General features: G+C 38.6%; 1 pseudogene; it reads left to right on the top strand.

The window, feature by feature from the left end:
* The first annotated feature begins 3,827 nt into the window (after positions 1–3,827).
* LOC101696842 (spermatid perinuclear RNA-binding protein pseudogene) lies at positions 3,828–6,481 on the top strand (annotated as a pseudogene).
* Positions 6,482–18,962: the final 12,481 nt, after the last annotated feature.

Here is an 18,962-nt window from a genome sequence, read left to right as displayed (position 1 = left end):
TTAAAGATCTAAATATTAAAATAGAAACTCTGAAGAAGTTGGAACAGAGGTTAGGTAGAACCCTTGAAGACATTGGTGTAAGAAAAGATTTTATGAACAAAACCTCAGTTGCTCGTGAACTAGCACAAACAATCAACAAATGGGATCTCTTCTTATTAAAAGGCTTCTGCACAGCAAGAGAAACCACCAGCAGTGTGAAGAGACAACCCACAATGTGGGAAAACATCTTCACCTGCTCTGCCTCAGACAAAGGTCTACTATCTCGCATCTATAAAGAACTTAAAAAGATCAGACCTACCAAATTTAAAGACCCAATGGAAAAATGGGCATCTGAAATGAATAGACATTTCTCAGACAAAGAAGTAGAAATAGCAAATAAATACATGAAAAAATGTTCAACATCACTGGTCATTCAAGAGATGCAAATGAAAACAACCCTGAGATTCCACTTCACTCCAGAAAGAATGGCTGCTATCATGAAATCAACCAATAACAAATGCTGGCAGGGCTGTGGGGAAAGAGGAACTCTGCTCCACTGCTGGTGGGAGTGTAGGCTGGTGCAACCCCTGTGGAAATCAGTATGGAGATACCTCAAAGAACTAGGACTGGAAGTCCCATTTGACCCCGCTATTCCACTGCTGGGGATCTTCCCCAAGGAATTAAAAGAATCATACAACAGTGATATATGTGCGCCCATGTTCATAGCAGCACAGTTTGTAATAGCTAAAACTTGGAAACAGCCCAAATGCCCATCAACTGGAGACTGGATCAAGAAAATGTGGTTTTTTTAATAAAATGGAGTACTACTCAGCCATAAAAAATGAGAAATTAGAGACATTTATAGCTAAGTGGATGCACATTGAGGCGATACTCTTAAGTGAAATAAATAGAACACACATGAATAAATTCCAAATAGTTTCTCTGGTGTGAGAAACTGAAAGTGTAAATAAGGACTAAATGTATAATAGGTAATGTGAAATAGGAAGAGAAGGGGCAAAGGGGAAGGAAGTGGAAGGGGTAAGGGAAAGGAAAGAAGGGAATGAAATTAATATGAGAAAATGGAAAAATAGGAACAAAATCTTTGCAAATAGGGAGGACTGGAGGGGTTGAAGGGAGGGCTAGGCAAGGGTGAAAAATAAGAACCAAGAGAGACTATGTAAAGGTGCAAATTTCCAATGATGACTGTCATTATATTGTATACCTAAAATGTACCAATGATTAGAATGAATAATCGAAAATGTAAAATAGGAAGAAAAGGTCCAAAGGGGTAGGGGTAGTCGGAGGGGCAGGGGAAAGGAAAGAAGGGAAAGGAAAAATGCTGAGAAATGGAAAAAATGGAAATAAAGTCTTTGTAAATAGGGAAGGGTGGAGGGGGTGAAGGGAGGGCTAGGAATGGGGAAAAAATAAGAACCAAGATGCATTATGTAAAGGTACAATTCCCAATGAGAAATGTAATTGTGTTGTATACCTACAATGTACCAATAAAAGAATTTAATTTTAAAAAAGTATATATTTAGTCCAAAAAAAAAGAGAAATATTTGATTTGTTGGTATGCATACTCTTTGGAGGCCCTAGCAATACTCATTAACAATGTGTTATATTACATCATTTATTATTGTCATTTTTAAATGTTTTATTTAAGTATTTTAAGAATTGTCATACAGGGTTGGAGATTTAGCTCAGTGGCACCACGGGCAAGGTCCTGGGTTCAATTCCCAGTACCAAAAAAAAAGCATCATCATATAAAACTCTAGAATACTAGCTGTCAAGAATGCATAAATAAGGCATATTTATAACCTATGCACACAAAAGAACAAATTTATCTGGTTTGTTCTTAACTTTTATGCTGAAAATATATTTATATTAATCTGTTTAGAGTTAATTAAAGTGTGAAACAATTCTTACTACATTCTGATCAATTGATAGTTTAATAAGCAATGACAAAGAAATCACTTTTGCTATTTTATTAAATATAGTCAATCTCAAAGGTTGTATATGAAATATTCATTGTAGCATCTCTATGAACTAATTCTATAATCATTTTACAGCTCAGGACTCTAGAACATGGGAGATACAGTTTGTCAAAATGAATCATTTGCAGCTAGCTTATCAATTCATTATTGTTTGCTTCACTGGCATCTACACTCTATAAAGTAGAGACTTAGCAAACATCAAGCTTAGCTAGTCGGTACATACAGTCCACTTAGTTCATTTAATTTGACTGCCATTTGAAATCTGGCAAACATACATAGCCTTCAGAAAAATTACATTTGGTGGAGATCAATCTAATCATATTAGTCAGAACTTCTTCAGTTATAGGCATAGAATCCAATTAAAACAGCTTCTTAAAAAGGACAATTTATTAGAACCTCAAAACTAGAAAGTCTAGGGACATACCTGGTTTGAGACATTACTGAAGTACAACTAATATCATCAGAAATTTTCTTCTTTTCCTCCATCTCTTAATTCTACTTTCACTGTATAACCTTCTTTCTCTTCCACTATGTAGCTCTCCTTTGCCCAGGAGTGGCAAAGAAGGCCCTCAGCAGCCTTAGATTTACACCCACCGACTTATCCAGACAACTCCAGCAAGAGCTCTAGGGCAGGCTCAAACGGGTGGAGTTAGGAGGCTACATCGGAGCCACCACTGCAGTCAGATCCATGGAGTACATTAATGGTCCAGGCTTGGGTCATGTACCTATCTCTATATGCAGAAAGAATGGTATCCCTAAGAGACATCAGGCTGATAACAACCTTGCCCACCACAGTGACTATGTCCTATGGTTTACTGCTCTTGTACTACAGACTGCAGCCTTATGCTTTTTAAATTTATCAAGTCTCGTATCCAAATACATGGACAATGCTGTCAGCCTGTGATTAAAATGATTAATCTTGAATCACAGCCAGAGGGAAGTTTAGGGATAGCCTGCCTGCAGGGGATACCTCAGCTCTGAGTTTGGATGAGAAATGTCTATGATTCACGTGAGTGCTACAGTCTTGACTCCGGGCATAGCATATGTGTCAGCATATGCATGTGCTGGCATTCAGCACTGGTGTATCTGCACAACTCCATGACAGCTTCCTGACTTGGGATGAAAAGCTGTGAAATTCAACAAAACAGACTAACATCTTGGAAGCATTCATATTCTTTTGATGTACATGTGAAAACATTAAGATGAAACCTCTCTGGATATCTTTTTGCAACCTCATGTGATATAAAGGACCAAGATTTCTGCAGACTGTAAATGATGGAATTGATGATCATAATTTTTATACAGAGATCTGAAGGTATTACATTGTTATTTTGTTTCGATTTGAGTTTTCATTTTTGTATGAATGTGGGTATATGTGTTGTTTTGTTGTTTTTGAGACAAAGTCTCATTATTTTTCCCTGGCTCAGCACAAAGTCCGGGGTTCAAACAATCCTACTGTCTCAGTATTCCAAATAGCTGGGACCACTGGAGCACACCAACATGCTCAGCTTTATTTATTTTATATTTTAGTTAGTACATGTTTACACTAAAGTACTCTGAAAAAGGAGATCAAAGAGGATATCAGAAAGTGGAAAGATATCCCTTGGTTTTGGATAGGAAGAACCAATACAGAGAAAATGGCCATGCTTCCAAAATAGTTTTTCAGGTTTAATGCAATCCCAATCAAAATTCCAACAGCGTATCTCACATAATTAGAAAAAAAAATCCTAAAATTCATTTGGAAACAGAGAGACCTAGAATAGCAAAAGCAATTCTGGGCAACAAAGGCAAGGCAGGAGGTATCATAATCCCTGACTCTAACTTATACTACAAAGCTACTGTGATAAAAACAGCATGGTACTAGGCAGAGCGCACATAGAGGGGCGTGCAGTGAGTGAGGGACGGGCTTTCCGTTCTCCAGCAACAGAGGGGCCTGCCCCCCAGCTGGGCCAATGGACATGGTCGGTGGCGTCACGTGCTCATGCCACCCCCACCGATGCCGGAGCACAGACGCGAGCGCCACCCGGGCAAGCAGTCCCCACAACCAACGGACACGACTGGGCTGAGGAGACGCGGGCAGGGGAGGTGGTGGTGGTGGCCGCGGCAGGGGCAGCGGAGCGGGAGCGGGAGAGGGAGCGGGAGAGGGAGCGGGAGCGGGCACCGGGCGCGGGCAGAGCACGCCAGCGTGGGTATATTCCAGAGAAGAGTCTTCAAACATCTTTGCTGTATTTGATGCTGTGTGTCTGTCTGGGGACTTAGGCTTATGAGGAGGTACTGTCACACAAAACAGTGTCTAGTGAAGACCACAAGAGAGGAAAAGAGCGGAAAAAGAAGCTAAAATATTATAGAAAATCGTGAGATCTATTCGATCTTTTGCCAATGATGATCACCATGTTAAGGTGAAACATTTAACAATCTATCCATCTCCAGAGGAACTTCAAGCTGTTCAAAATATGGTGTCTACTGTTGAGTGTGCACTTAAACATGTCTCAGAATGGCTCGATGAAACAAATAAAGGCACAAAAACAGAGGGTGAGGCAGATGTGAAGAAAGATAAGGCTGTAGAAAACTATTCCAAATGACCAAGGTGTTGGATATTGTGTGGTGTAATGAAGATTGGACTGGTTGCAAAAAGCTTGCTGATTAAGGATGATATGGACTTGGAACTGGTTTTAATGTGCAAAGACAAACCCACACCTTGTTAAATACAGTCAAAGATAATCTTCCTATTCAGATTCAGAAACTCACAGAAGAGAAATACCAAGTGAAACAATGTGTAGATGAGGCATCTATTGTAATTCAGAATACAAAAGAGCCCACACTACCTTTGAAGGTGATACTTACTTTCCCTCTAATTAGGGACGAATTGGAGAAGAAGGATGGAGAAAATGTTGTGATGAGAGATCCTCCAGACTTACTGGACAAGCAGAAATGCTTGAATGCCTTGGTGTCTCTCCGACATGCCAAATGGTTTCAGGCAAGGGAAAACGGATTAAAATAATGTGTAACTGTTCTGTGTATTCTTCGTGATTTGTGCAACAGTCCCCACATGGGCAACACTGAAAGGTTGGCCACTAAAGCTTATGTGAAAAGTCTACAGGTACTTGTAATAGACCTTTGGGCCCCAGGGAGGCCTTGAGAAAAGTAATGGAGTGTTTGGCATCTGGAATACTACTTCCTGGGGGTCCTGGTCTTCATGATCCCTGTGAGGGGGACCCGACAGATGCTCTGAGCTATATGACTGTCCAGCAAAAAGAAGATATCACCCTCAGCGCACAGCATGCACTCAGACTATCAGCCTTTGGCCAGATTTATAAAGTGTAGAAGATGGACCCCTTTCCATCTAGTCAGCCCTTTCAGAAGTATTCCTGGTCAATTACTGATAAGGTGCTGGCTCTTCAGCTCTAAAGAGACTGTTTGAAGATGGATTAGGGGATGATAAAGATCCCAGTAAGAAGATGAAAAGAAACTTAAGGAAAATCCTGGATAGTAAGCAACAGACCTGATGAATGTACTAATGAGACTCAATCAGATCAGGCCTGAGCTTCAGTATAAGCTCTTGTCTCAGTCTGGCCCTGTCCATGCTCCAGTCTTCACAATGTCTATAGATGTGGATGGCACAACATGAAGCCTCAGGACCATCCAAGAAAACTGCAAAACTTCATGTAGCAGTGAAGGAATTACAGTCAATGGGATACCCAACAGGCTTTGACGTAGATATTGAATGTATGAGTTCCGAAGAAAAATCAGATAATGAAGGCAAAAATGAAACAGTGTCTTCAAACTCAAGCAATAATACTGGAAATTCTACAACTGAAACCTCCAGTACCTTAGAGGTAAGAACTCAGGGCCCTATCCTCACTGCAAGTGGCAAAAATCCTGTAATGGAGCTCAATGAAAAAAGATGAGGTCTCAAGTATGGACTTATCTCAGAGACTGGTGGAAGCCATGACAAACAATTTGTAATGGAGGTAGAAGTAGATGGACAGAAATTTAGAGGCGCAGGTCCAAATAAGAAAGTAGCAAAGGCAAGTGCAGCTTTAGCTGCTCTGGAGAAGCTGTTTTCTGGACCCAATGCAGCAAATAATAAGAAAAAGAAGATCATTCCTCAGCAAAGGGTGTTGTGAATACAGCTGTGTCTGCAGCAGTCCAGGTGGTTCGAGGCAGAGGAAGAGGAACTCTGATGAGGGGAGCTTTCATTGGGGTACAGCTGCTCCTGGCTACATAGCTCCAGGCTATGGAACACCATATGGTTACAGCACAGCTGCCCCTGCCTATGGTTTGCCCAAGAGAATGGTTCTGTTACCCGTTATGAAATTCCCAACATATCCTGTTCCCCACTACTCATTCTTTTAGCAAATGACAGAAGCTCATTCCTACTGAACAGCAGTACAATACAATACAGAATGTTAACAAAAAAGCCTTTTTATCCTGCTTTCTTTGAACACATACTTGATCAAAATTATTTGTAAAGAACATCTTTCCTACTTTTTGATTTTAACAAATGCAAATTTGTTAAAACTAAAACTTGAAAACAGACACACACACAAAAAAAGGAAACCACTTCTGTGAAACGGTACCTCATTTCTGGAAAATAATTTATACCAGGCCTTATGTTCTAGGGAAAGAAAAGTCTAGCAGTTCAAAGTTTAAGTTTTAAGAGAGTATCAGATTATATAAAATTAAATTTGTGAAGGTTGTACAGAGTCTCAAACACTGATCACAAACAAACGGTTTTGTTGTAAAAAAAAAAACAAAAAAAAAAAAACAAAAAAAACCAGCATGGTAGTGACAAAAGAACAGACCTGAGGATCAATGGAACAGACTAGAAGATGTAGAAACAACTCGAGACATACTCAGCTACCTAATACTTGACAAAGGAGCCAAACACTATCACTGGAAGAAAGCCTCTTTATCAAATGGTGCTGGAAAAACTGGCTTTCCACATGCTTGAGATTAAAACTAGACCCATATCTTTCACCACACACTAAACTAAAATCAAAATGAATCAAAGATCTAAGTATTAAAATGAAAACACTAAATCTGCTGGGAGAGAGACTAGATAGAACACTTGAGGATATAGGAATAGGCCAGGACTACAGGTACAAAACCCAGACCACAGGGAAAATACTGCAAAGAATCAACAACTGGAACCTCATCTTATTAAAAAGCTTTTGCAAAGCAAGAGAAACAACCAACAGAGTGAAAAGACAACCCACATCATGAGAAAAAGTTTTTACCAGTTATTCATCAGATAAAGGACTATTATATAGAATATATAAAGAACTAAAAAAAAGTCAAACCTCCCAAATTTAAAGGCCCAATCCAAAAATGGTGATCTGAAAAGAAAAGACATTTCTCAGATGAAGAATTAGAAATGGAAAATAAATATATGAAAAAATATTCAACATCAGTGATCATTAATGAAATGCAAATGAAAACAATGCTGAGATTCCACCTCCCCCCAGAAAGAATGGCTGCTATCAAGAAATCAACCAATAACAAATGCTGGGGATTGTGAGGAGAAGGGAACCCTTCTCCATTGTTCGTGGGAGTGTAGGCTGGTGCAACCACTGTGAAAAACAGTGTGGAGATTTCTCAAAAAACTAAAACTAGAGATTCCATTTGACCCAGCTATTCCCATTCCTGGTATCTTTCCAAAAGAATTAAAACCATCATACCACAAAGGTATGTGCACACCCATATTTATAGTGGCACAGTTTGTAATAGCTAAAACTTGGAAACAGCCCAAATACCCATCAGTCAATGAGTGGATAAACAAGGTATGGTTTTTTTATACAATGGAGTACTATTCTGCCATGAAGAATGACATTTATAGGAGGTCCTGAGTCGCGCAGAAGATGCCAAACCACCTCGCTGCAGACAAGCAGGTCTGCCCACACCCTAGCAAGGTCCCCAGTCATGCAGAACATACACCGAATCAGCCTGCTGCAGACAGGCAGGTCTGTGCACACCCTAACGAGGTCCTGAGTCACGCGGAAGACCCCGAATCACCCCGCTGCAGACAGGCAGCCACCTGATTCCACACTACAAAAATGCAGAGGACACCAGGCCACCAGACCAAGGTACTGAGTCCCACTGTTCCCAGACCAGAGGGAGGGGCTCCTGAGCCACCATCCCACTGCTCCGGGTCCAGAGGAAGGGGTTTCCCAGCCACCATCCCTCCCGCTGCTCTCAGCCCACAGGAAAGCACTTTTGGGTTACCATCCCTACCTCTGCTCCCGGCCTCTGTCCCACCTCACCCAGCTCAGAGGAGGTAATCCATGCAGGCGCTAAGAGCCCCTCACCCCAGTTGAAATGAGAAAACACATAAATAAGTCTCAAAACCAGACTTTCAAAACACCTACAGCAACCCCAAAGGGAAATGAGATGGAACACTCTGATACTCAAACACCTGGACCCACTGAACTGGTAACAAAAGGGGATCTGGAAAAAATGAAATCAGAAATAATTTCTCAGATAACAGGAGAAATTGTGCCCCTAGTGCAACACATGATTAATAAATCTAGAGAGGAGCTGAGGAACATGATGGAATCCCAACATAAGAAACAAATGGAATCCATAAAACAGATGCAAATAGATTTCCAGGACATGAAAAACTCCATTGAAAGTCTACACAGCAGAATGAGCCAATGTGAAGACAGAATTTCAGATACAGAAGATAAGATTGCAATTAGTGACCAGGAAAAGAAAAATGGCTTCAAAATTATAAGGGAACATGAGAAATCAATCCAGCAGCTGCTAGATGATGCAAAAAAAAATAACATAAGACTGATTGGGCTCAATGAAGAAACAGGAGAGAGTATAGATGATATAAAAATTCTCTTCACAGAAATAATGGCAGAAAACTTCCCAAGCAGGGGAAAAGAGCTTAACATACAAATAAGTGAGCCATATAGGACTCCAAATAGCCTTGATCAAAAAAAAATCTACACATAGGCATATAATTGTTAAGATTCCAGAAACACAACAGAAGAACAAAGTTCTCCAAGCAGTCAGAGAAAAGAAACAAATCACAATACAAAGGAAAGCCCATCAGAATCACAGCAGACTTCTCAACACAAACCATCAAGGCAAGAAGAGCTCGGCGTGACATATTCCAAGCCCTAAAAGAAAACAGCCTCCAACCCAGATTGATGTACCCTGCAAAACTATCTTTCAAAATGAATGGAGAAATAAGATACTTTCATGACAAAGAGCACCTTAGGAACTTCCTGAATACCAAACCAGCACTCCAAAGAATTTTACACAATATCCTAGGAACAGACATTGAGGATCACAACCCCAGGAAGCAAAGCAGAATGAACCCATCTGGCATGACAAGAAATTAAATGTAAAGGGGGAGAACCCAACAAAAAGAAAAAGTCATGGCAATGACAAGTCAATATGTTTCAGTTATGATCATCAATGTTAATGGTCTCAATTCGCCAATCAAAAGAAATAGACTAGCAGAATGGGTCAAGAAGCAAAATCCAAGAATATGCTGCATACAAGAAACACACTTAATTCAAAAGGAAACTCATAGACTGAAAGTTAAAGGGTGGAAAACAATACTCCATGCGACAGGAACCTGAAAAAAAGCAGAAGTAGCTATCCTCTTGGCAGATCAAATAGATTTCAAACCAACACTGATTAAGAGAGACGAAGAAGGACACTACATCCTTGTAAAGGGAACAATCCAAGAGGAAGAGATGACAATCATAAATATCTATGCACCAAACACTAGTGCACCCAACTATATAAAACAAATACTAACGGACATGAAAAGATATATATGCACTAATACAATTGGAGTGGGGGACCTCAACACCCACTATCACAAATAGATAGATCAACTAGACTAAAAATAAGTAATGAAATACTAGAACTCAATCGAACTCTTGAATAAATGAACTTAACAGATGTTTACAGACTCTTCCACCCCACCGAGTTAGAATACAAAGTCAGCTGAACACGGGGCATTCTCCAAAATAGACCATATACTCGCGCATAGAACATATTTAAGAAAATGCAAAGGAACTGAAGTTATCCCCTGTATATTATCAGACCATAAGTGTGATCAAATTGGAGATCCATAGCAAAAGAAATCACAAAAATTTCATAAACAGGTGGAAATTGAACAACACACTTCTGAATAATTAAAGGGTTACAGAGGAAATTAAAGAATAAATCAGACAGTTCCTTCAATTAAATGAAAATGACAATACAACATATCAGAATCTGTGGGATACAATGAAAGCAGTCTTATGAGGGAAATTCATAGCAGTGAATACGCATATTAGGAAAACAGAGTAAGCTCAATTACACAACCTGATGCTGAACCTCAAGCTTCTAGAAAAAGAAGAGCAGGACTAACCAAAAGATCACACAAGGGAGGAAATTATAAAGATCAGAGCCAATATCAATGCAATGGAGACAAAGAGAAGGATATAAAAAATTAATGAAGCCAAGAGTTGGTTCTTTGAAAGAATAAATAAAATTGACAAACCCTTAGCCAACCTTAACAGAAAAAGGAAAGAAAAGGCCCAAATCCATGCAATTAGGAATGAAAAGGGTAAAATTACAACAGACCAAGCAGAAATCCAGAGGATCATCAATACCTACTTCCAGAACCTCTACGCCAATAAGATGGACAACACAGAAGAAATGGACAGATTCCTAGATACATATGAATTACCAAAGTTGAACGAAGAAGACCTAAAAATTCTGAACAACCCAATATCGACCAATGAAATTCAAACTGTAATTAAAAACTTATCAACTAAGAAAATCCCGGGCACTGATGGCTTCACTGCTGAATTCTACAAGACATTTAGAGAGGAACTGCTGCCACTACTGCTTAAACTCTTCAATGAAATTGAAAGGGAAGCAATACTCCCAAATTCATTCCTGGAAGCAAACATCACCTTGATCCCCAAAGCAGAGAAAGACCCAACCGAAAAGCAAAACTATAGGCCAATCTCACTAATGAACATAGATGCAAAAATCCTTAATAAGATAATGGCAAACAGAATGCAGAAGATCATCAAGAAGATCATAAACCCTGATCAAGTGGGATTCATCCCAGGGATGCAGGGATAGTTCAATATACGAAAATCAATTAATGTAATACACTATATCAATAGAGCCAAGGACAAAAACCATATGATTATCTCAATAAATGCAGAAAAAGCATTTGACAAAATCCAACATGCATTTATGATAAAAACCCTTCAAAAAATTGGAATAGATGGTCTCTACCTCAAACTGATAGAAGCCATCTATCAAAAACCAACAGCCAATATCCTACTAAATGGTCAAAAACTGAAATCCTTCACACTAAAATCAGGAACAAGACAAGGATGTCCACTATCACCACTCTTGTTCAATAGAGTTCTGGAAACGTTAGCCACGGCAATTAGACAAGAGAAAGAAATAAAAGCAATAAAGATAGGTAATGAAGAAGTCAAATTGTCATTATTTGCAGATGACATGATACTCTCTATAGAAGACCCCAAGAACTCCACCAAAAGTCGTCTAGACTTAATAACCAAATTCAGTCAAGTAGCTGGTTACAAGGTCAACACACAAAAATCAATAGCTTTCCTCTACACCAATGACAGACTCACTGAGAGAGAAATAGGCCAAATAATTCCTTTCACAATAGCATCCAAAACACTGAAATACCTAGGAATCATCCTAAGGAAAGAAATCAAAGCCCTCTTCCCTGAAAACTATGGCACTATGAAAAGAGAGATTGAAGATGATATCAGAAAATGGATAGACAACCCCTGATCCTGGGTAAGAAGGATTAATATAGTGAAAATGGCCATACTTCCAAAACTTCTATATAGATTTAATGCAATTCCAGTTGAAATCCCAGCAGCATACTTCATAGACCTCGAGAAAACAATCCAAAACTTCACTTGGAACAAGAAGAGACCCAGAACAGCAAAAGCAATTCTAGGTAACAGAGACATAGCAGGGGGTATCACAATCCCCAACCTGCAACTCTACTACAAAGCTACTGTGATAAAAACAGCATGGTACTGGCAAAGAAACAGACCTGAGGACCAGTGGAACAGATTAGAAGAAGTAGAAACAACACCAGACACACTCAGCCATCTCATCTTCGACACAGGAGCCAAAAACCCTCACTGGAGGAAAGATAGCCTCTTTAATAAATGGTGCTGGAAAAACTGGGCTTCAACTTGCCAAAGATTAAAACTAGACCTGTATCTCTCACCATGCACTAAACTAAAATCAAAATGGATTAAACATCTAAATATTAAAATAGAAATTCTGAACTAGTTGGAACAGAGGTTAGGTAAAACCCTTGAAGACATCTGTGTAGGAAAAGATTTTATGAACATAACCTCAGTTGCCCGTGAACTAGCACAAACAATCAACAAATGGGATCTCTTCTATATAAAAAGCTTCTGCACAGCAAGAGAAACCACCACCAGTGTGAAGAGACAACCCACAATGTGGGAAAACATCTTCACCTGCTCTGCCTCGGACAAAGGTCTACTATCTCCAATCTATAAAGAACTTAAAAAGATCAGACCTCCCAAATTTAAAGACCCAATCCAAAAATGGCCATCTGAAATGAACAGACATTTCTCAGACAAAGAAGGAGAAATAGCAAATAAATACATGAAAAAATGTTCAACATCACTGGTCATTCGAGAGATGCAAATGAAAACAACCCTGAGATTCCACTTCACTCCAGAAAGAATGGCTGCTATCATGAAATCAACCAATAACAAATGCTGGCAGGGCTGTGGGGAAAGAGGAACCCTGCTCCACTGCTGGTGGGAGTGTAGACTGGTGCAATCACTGTGGAAATCATTATGGAGATACCTCAAAGAACTAGGACTGGAAGTCCCATTTTAACCTGCTATTCCACTGCTGGGGATTTTCCCCAAAGAATTGAAAGAATCATACCACAGTGATACATGTGCACCCATGTTCATAGAAGCACAGTTTGTAATAGCTAAAACTTGGAAACAGCCCAAATGCCCATCAACTGGAGACTGGATCAAGAAAATGTGGAGCTTTTTATGAAATAGAGTACTACTCAGCCATAAAAAATGAGAAATTAGAGACATTTATAGCTAAGTGGATGCACATTGAGGCAATACTCTTAAGTGAAATAAATAGGACCCACATGTGTAAATACCGAATAGTTTCTCTGGTGTGAGAAACTGAAAGTGTAAATAAGGACTAAATATATAATAGGTCATGTGAAATAGGAAGAAAAGGGGCAAAGGGGAAGGAAGTGGGAGGGCTAGGGGAAAGGATAGAAGGGAATGGGATTAATATGAGAAAATGGAAAAATAGGAACAAAATCTTTGTAAATAGGGTGGACTGGAGGGGTTGAAGGGAGGGCTGGGCAAGGGTGAAAAATAAGAACCAAGAGAGATTATGTAAAGGTGCAGATTTCCAATGATGAATGTCATTATATTGTATACCTAAAATGTACCAATGATTAGAATGAATAATCGATAATGGAAAATAGGAAGAAAAGGTCCAAAGGGGTAGGGGTAGTGGGAGGGGCAGGAGAAAGGAAAGAAGGGAAAGGAAAAAATGCTGAGAAATGGAAAAAATGGAAATAAAGTCTTTGTAAATAGGGAAGGGTGGAGGGTGTGAAGGGAGGGCTAGGAATGGGGAAAAAAGAAGAACCAAGATGCTTTATATAAAGGTACAATTCCCAATGAGAAATGTAATTGTGTTGTATACCTACAATGTACCAATAAAAGAATTTAATACAAAAAAGAAAGAATGGCATTTATAGCTAAATTGATGGACCTTAAGACCATACTCTTAAGTGAAATAAATTGTACACACATGTTTAAATGTTGCATTGTTTCTCTGATGTGAGAAACTGAAAGTGGAAATAAGGACTGAAATGTATAATAGATATTGGGAAATGGGAAGAAAATATTCAAATGGGAAGGAGAACAAGGGAAGAGGGAGGGAGAAAGGAAGGAAGGAAGGGACAAGGAAAAAAGTGAAAATAGAGGTAAAAAATGGAAACAAAGCTTTTGTACATAGGGAGGGGAGAGGGAATAAGGGGGGGATGGGATAAAATAAAATTTATTAAAAAATAAATTAGTATATGTTCGCAGTACATAATGGTTACATTTATTGTAGGCAGTTGGTTAAGATACATAATACATCTTAATTCTTTTTTTTATTTCATCCCCACTCCTTCCTTCCCTACCTGCTCCTTCTAACTCTCTGTCCTATTCCCATTTGCAAAAGCTCTATTTTCATAATTTTTCCCTTCAATTCTTTTTTTCCATTCCCTTTCCATCCCCTCACTCCTCCCTCCCTCCATCTCTTGTTCTACCATACATTTTTAAAAGCTCTCCCTACTTTCTATTTATCTAATATATATATGATAGATTAATATATATCATATAGATACAGATATTTAGTTTCTCATATAAGAGAAACCATACAATATTTGATCTTGTATGTCCAAGTTATTTCACTTAATGTTATGGTGTCATCTTGCATTCATTTAATTATGAATGCCTAAAGTTTATCTTTCTTTATGGCAGAGTAGTACTCCATTGCATATAAATACCACATTTTCTTTACTCATTCATCTGTTGATGAGCACATGAGCCATTTCCAAGATTACAAATTGTGCTCTTATCAACATGAGTATACATGTATCCCTGTAATATTATGACTTTAACTCTTTCAGGAAGAAACCTAGAAGGGGAATTGGTAGGTAAAATGGAATTTCTGTTTTTAGGTTTTTGAGGAATCTCCACACTGATGCCCACAGTGGTTGTACTAGTTTACATTCCAACTAACAGTGAAGAAGAGTTCCTTTTTCCCCACATACCCACCAGCTTATTTGATTTCTTGATGATAGCCATTCTTTCTGGAGTAAGATGGCATGTCAGTATTATTTTAATTTGCATTTTTCTAATAGCCAGTGATGTTGAACATTTTTGCATGTTTTTATTCATCATTTTTACTACTTCTTCTGAGAACCATCTATTCATTTTGATTTCCCATTTTTTATTAGATCTTTTAGGAAGATCCTATTGTTTAGTTCTTTACATATTCTACATGCAAGTCCTCTGTCTGAGGAATAGCTGACAAAAAATTGTCATATTCTATAGGTTGTCTTTTTACTCTGTTGGTTGTTTCCTTTGCTGTGCAGCTTTTTAATTTGATGGAGTCCCCTTTGTCCATTCTTTGTAATATTTCCAGTGCAACCAGAGTAGGTCTTTGTCTACATCTGTCTTTTCAAGAGTTTCACCTATTCTATCTTTGAGCAGATTAAGTGTTTTTGTTTTAATATTTATATCTTTGATCCATTTTAATTTTAGTTTAGTACATGGTGAGAGATATGGGTCTAGATTCAATCTTCTGCATATGGATATCCAATTTTCCCAGCATCACTTATTAAAGAGGCTCTCTTTCCTCTAATCTATGTTTTTGGCCTCCTTGTCAAAGGTCATATAGCTGAACATATGAAAAGTTGTTTCTACATCCTCTATTCTGTTCTATTGGACCATATGCCTGTTTTTGTGAGCATACCATGCTGTTTTAATCACAGTAGCTTTGTAGTATATCTTCAAATCTGGGATTGTGATGTCTCCTGCTTTGCCTTTGTTACCTAGAATCACTTTTGCTATTCTGGGTCTTCTCTGGTTCCATATGAATATTTTGGATTGTTTTCTCAAGATCTGTGAGAAATATTGTTGGTAATTTGATTAAAATTGTGTTAAATCTATAATTCCATTTTGGAAGTATAGCCATTTTGATTATATTGGTTCTGCCTATCCAGGAACAGGGTATATCCTTCCATTTTCTGATGTCCTCAATTTCCTTTTTGAGAATGATGTAATTTTCATTGTAGAGGTCTTTCACTTTCTTGGTTAGGTTAATTCCTAAGTATTCACTTTTTCTTGATGCTATTGTGAATAGTATTGGTTTCTTAATTTCTTTTGTTATTAGTGTATAGGAATGCTATGGATTTTGCATGTTTATTTTGTATCCTGCTACATTACTGAATTTGGTTATTTGTTCTAGTAGTCTTTGGGCAGGATTTTTGGGGTCTTGTTAAGTAGAGAATAATGTCATCTGCAAATAATGACACTTTGACTTTATCTTTTCCTATACACATCCCTTTCATTTCTTTCTCTTGCCTTATTGCTCAGGCTAATGTTTTGAGTGCTATGTTGAACAGGAATGGTGATTGTGGACAACTCTGTCTTGTTTTTTTTTTATTTTACAGGGAGAGCTTTCAGTTTTTTCTCCATTTAATATGACATTAGCAGTAGATTTGTCATAAATGGCTTTTATCAAACTGAGATATGGTTCTTCTATACTTATTTTCTTCAGGGTTTTTAATATGAGTGGATGTTGGATTCTGTCAAAGTCTTTTTCTGTGTCTATTGAGATGACCATGTGATTTTTATTCTTGCTTCTTTTTATGTTATGATTCCATTTATGGATTTGTGTATGTTGAGCCACCCTTGCATCCCTGGGACCAGATTTTTTTTCTTGTAATATTTTCTGTATATCACTAGCCATGTAAGGTTAAAAAAAAAAAAAGGTTCCCAACTGTTGTAGTTTCAAGAGAATAGTTTTAATACAGGACACAAAATTTATAGGAATATTTTATAATACTCACCAAAAAAAGTCAAATGTAGAGGAATGCAAGAGATCTGTCCAGACATTAGAGACCTGGAACCCATGGAACCATGTCCCACATGAATCCAGCTAAAGGCCTAGAGCCCAAGACAATGTTCTCCAGGAGTCCTGCCAGAGGACTAGAGCCCAACAGCAATGTCTCATGCAAGTCCGTATGGAAGATCTGCACCCAGAAGGCCAAAAACCAGTGGTGGAAGCTAATAAGTGCCAGGGTGAAGGATTTGAGTCAGCAGGCTGAGGGATCTGTACTGGAGCCAGGAAGTGATGCTCAAGGAGAAGATCAAATTTCCCCTGATGAGAACAGCAGCCATTCCCAGTGACAGCAAGGACCCAAGCTCCTCTGAGGATGAGAAAGGCTAAGTTCCCATCAGGAAAACCAGCCATGACAAGCTTCTCCAAGAAAATCAACAGCTAATGATCTTCCCCTCTAGTTCTCTTCTATGCTATGGGTAACAATCCTCAGGTGAGTCTTCCACACCCAGAACCATTCCAATTCAATTCAGCTGGGCATTTCATCACACCAACAAACACTATGTTTTTTCAAAAATGAAATTCAGAAAATAATAGTATTTATAACTGTAATATAGTTATACACTGTATGTGTGTATGAATACATATAGTAGCAATATATGAACATACTTATGACTATTTATAAATATACATAAATACCTGTGCTCATCAGGTACAGTGGTACATACCTATAATCCCAGCACTCTGGGAGGGTCATAAGTCTGAGCCCAGTCTGGACAACTTAGCAACTTAGCAAGACCTCATCTCAAAATTTTTTCTTTCTTTTTTTTTTTTTTTTTGGTACTGGGGATCAAACTCGGGTCCTTGTGCTTGCGCAGCAGGTGGCAAAACCACTGAGCTAAAGCCCCAGCCCTTCTCATCTCAAAATTTTTAAAAAAGAGCCTGGGTATATAGGTCAGTGCTAAGGTTCTGTGTTCAATCCCCAGCATCAGAAGGAAAAAAAAAAAAACAACTCTGCTACCTAAAATTATGTATTTGTACACTTTAATACACCTTATATTTCTTCTTTTAAGCAGCTAACCAAGCATGCCATGGTATAAAAGAGAGAGAGAAGAACCACAAAGATGTGAAGATTGAGCAGATGGCCACCCCAAGGAAAGTCATCAGATCTTCTTAACTATTGAAGGTAATAGAAAAGAGTGACCTAAGAAATCCATAGGACTGACTGGGTTGTCCTCTATTTGGGAACAGCTTGAGTACAGTTTAGTGGTTAACAATGAACTCTGGAAAGGCAAGAATAGTGCTTACTTGGATTGTATAATTAGAGCATTTCAGCAGCCTGATTCCAGTCCCTATATAGAGAAGTTGCATTTATATTGGGCCACCCAGAAAACATGAACTTGTATGAGGTGGAGCTGGGGAGCTTCCTCCATTCTCACAGTGGTCACAGATTATTCACAACACATAGCTTAGTGGTTGGAAAGTGTGCTTCAGCCTTATTCACATCATGCTAGAACAATTCTGTGGAATTCTGAAATGGAGACAGTTCAGGGAAAGGGAGCAAACATGGGGGTCTGGTTCCCAGGGGCCAGAGGTAGGAAATTCAGACCTAGAGAATCAAAGTCCAAGGCATGGCACATGTGAGACTTTCACCTCCTCACTTCCACTAGCACCAGGATATCATTTACAAGGTGCAGTGCAGTTAAAATGAACATCAAGGCCAGAGCCCTCATATAACCTTTTAAGGCTTTGAGACAACCACTATCATAGTTGAAACCCAATCAATACTCCAAAAATAATTTCAAAATAATGTGAAAGTGATGAAGAAGATATACAGATCCCACTTATACTTCTGGATAGAACTTTTTCCCTTCTTTTTCTATTGCCTACACATATTAAAACTACTCCTCAACCTCTTTTCCAGGTCCCATGCCAATGCTCTTCCAGCCCTTTCCAAGATGCCTCTCAGATAGTTTACTTCCCTTCCCTCAGCCCAGATAAGTTATCATTGTCAGGAAGGAGGTGTGATAAAAGCTAGAAATGTTTATACTAGTAACCTTTATTCCAAAAAGAAAACATGAAAGACATTAGCTAGAGTTTTCCTAAGGTAGGTGTGTGTGTGTGAGCACATGTACATGGGTATGTGTGTGTATGAGACAGGAGATATTTAAACACATATAAAGACAAGTTATGTTGATAGGTATACCTGCATTCTGTAAACTGGATTGAGGAGGTCAAAATGGCTCTTGAGAAATTGTGGAAAATGAATAATGTGTAATTCAAACAAGATCAGGTCTATTCAAACAGATAGCTCCAAGACCAGTGCAAACACAA

The sequence above is a fragment of the Heterocephalus glaber genome, unplaced genomic scaffold (assembly GCF_053883595.1).
Source record: "Heterocephalus glaber isolate CG9 unplaced genomic scaffold, H.glaber_assembly_v1.0 deba00001666, whole genome shotgun sequence".
Lineage (NCBI taxonomy): Eukaryota > Metazoa > Chordata > Mammalia > Rodentia > Bathyergidae > Heterocephalus > Heterocephalus glaber.
The sequence above is the reverse complement of the archived record's forward strand: the minus strand, read 5'-3'. Positions and strand labels throughout refer to the sequence as shown.